The 1,770-nt window shown below is 42.5% G+C and overlaps 1 pseudogene across 1 annotated transcript; it reads left to right on the top strand.

Annotated features, from left to right (window-relative positions):
* The first annotated feature begins 734 nt into the window (after positions 1-734).
* LOC116544446 lies at positions 735-1,316 on the top strand (annotated as a pseudogene). The gene has a single exon (XR_004265915.1). The product of XR_004265915.1 is annotated as an NHP2-like protein 1 pseudogene (transcript).
* Positions 1,317-1,770: the final 454 nt, after the last annotated feature.

The following is a 1,770-nucleotide window of genomic DNA, read 5'->3' as shown; positions in this document are numbered from 1 at the left end:
TTAATATGTTTTAGACAATCTCTTTGTTTGACATGTTTTTAGACTTTTTTTTTTTCACATAGGGCCTTGCTCTGTCACCAAGGCTGGAGTGCAGTGGCGCTGTCTCTGCTTACTGCAGCCTCGACCTCCCAGGCTTGAGCAATTCTTCCATCTCAGCCTCCTATGTAGCTGGGACTGTAGGTGCATGCCACCATGACCAGTTAATTTTTGTATTTTTTGTAGAGATGAGGTTTCATGATGTTTCCCAGTCTGGTCCTGAACTCCTGGGCTTGAGCAATCTGCCCACCTCGGCCTCCCAAAGTACTAGGATTACAAGCATAAGCCACTGCTCCTGGCCTTGTATTTAGACTTTGTTTAAACCATTTCTTGCTGATTTTTATCATTTGTTTGCTTTCTTTCTCAGTTAACATGGTCTGTGAGTCCATGTTCATACAAATAGTTCGTTTGATTTCATTGCCAGATAGTATCGAATGGGAGAAATCTGCTACAGTTTATCTCTTCCCTCTTCACTGACCTTTTGGTTGTCTCTCTTACAGACATTGTTGTAATGAACATGCTGGGACATTGCCTTCTGGTCCCAGGAATATGTGAGCTCCCCTAGAATATGCATGAAGGAGTGGAATCACTCCACCTTTCCCACATGATGCTACATGATGTTAAATTTTTCTCTGAAAGAAGTAATCCAAATACCTATCAGGAGGCGGCTGGTTAGGAAGCACTGCATTCAAAAAAAGTAATCTCTATTAAAAAAAAATCTTTGCCATTGGAGTGCTGAGCCCGCAGAATCGCTGCCATGGCTAAGGCCGATGTGAATCCGAAGGCCTATCCCCTCGCCGATGCCCACCTCACCAAGAAACTACTGGACCTTATTCAGCAGTCATGTAACTGTAAGCAGCTTCTTTGGAAAGGAGCCAATGAGGCCACCAAAACCCTCAACAGGGGCATCTCTGAGTTCATTGTGATGGCTGCAGATGCCGAGCCACTGGAGATGATTCTGCACCTCCCGCTGCTGTGCGAAGACAAGAACGTGCCGTATGTGTTTGTGCACTCCAAGCAAGCCCTGGGGAGAGCCTGTGGGGTCTCCAGGCCTGACATCACCTGTTCTGTCACCATCAAAGAAGGCTCACAACCGAAACAGCAGATCCCTCCATTCAGCAGTCCATGAAAGGCTCTTGGTCTAAACCTGTGGCCTCTGCCACGTGCTCCCTGCCAAATTCTCCCCCGAGGTTGTGTATCATATTGTTTGTGTATCATATTGTTTGTGTTAGCATGTAGTAGTTTCAGCTATTCTTTATTGTTATAAAATGTTGTAGTACTAAAAAAAAAAAAAAAAAAAAACTTTGCCAGCAAACCAAATTACCATGTATGTACCTATGCAACAACCCTGCATGATCTGCTCATGTACCCCAGAACCTAAAGGGCAATGATATATATGTATATATATATATATATATGTGTGTGTGTGTGTGTGTGTGTGTGTGTGTGTGTGTATAATCTTTGCATATCTGTACAATGGAGTAACACAAAAATTTTGAACAAATAAAGATATAGTGAAGGTCTTGATATTGCTTCATGGGATAGTCTCCATTATACAATGTGAAGAGAAAGCTTATGTAGTTTGCCAAAATTTGTGTGAAAAGGTAGAAGGAATATATACATATACGTTTATATTTGCTTGCATATGCATAAAATGTCTTTGAAAGAATAAGCAAGGGACTGATATCAGTGGCTGCCCGTCAGAGATGGGACGGGTTGAGAGACTTTTTTAAC

This window comes from Sapajus apella, unplaced genomic scaffold, assembly GCF_009761245.1.
Source record: "Sapajus apella isolate SASKATOON/1434 unplaced genomic scaffold, GSC_monkey_1.0 scaffold217, whole genome shotgun sequence".
NCBI classification, from domain to species: domain Eukaryota; kingdom Metazoa; phylum Chordata; class Mammalia; order Primates; family Cebidae; genus Sapajus; species Sapajus apella.
Note: the sequence above shows the minus strand (reverse complement) of the source record. Positions and strands in the feature narration are given on the sequence as shown.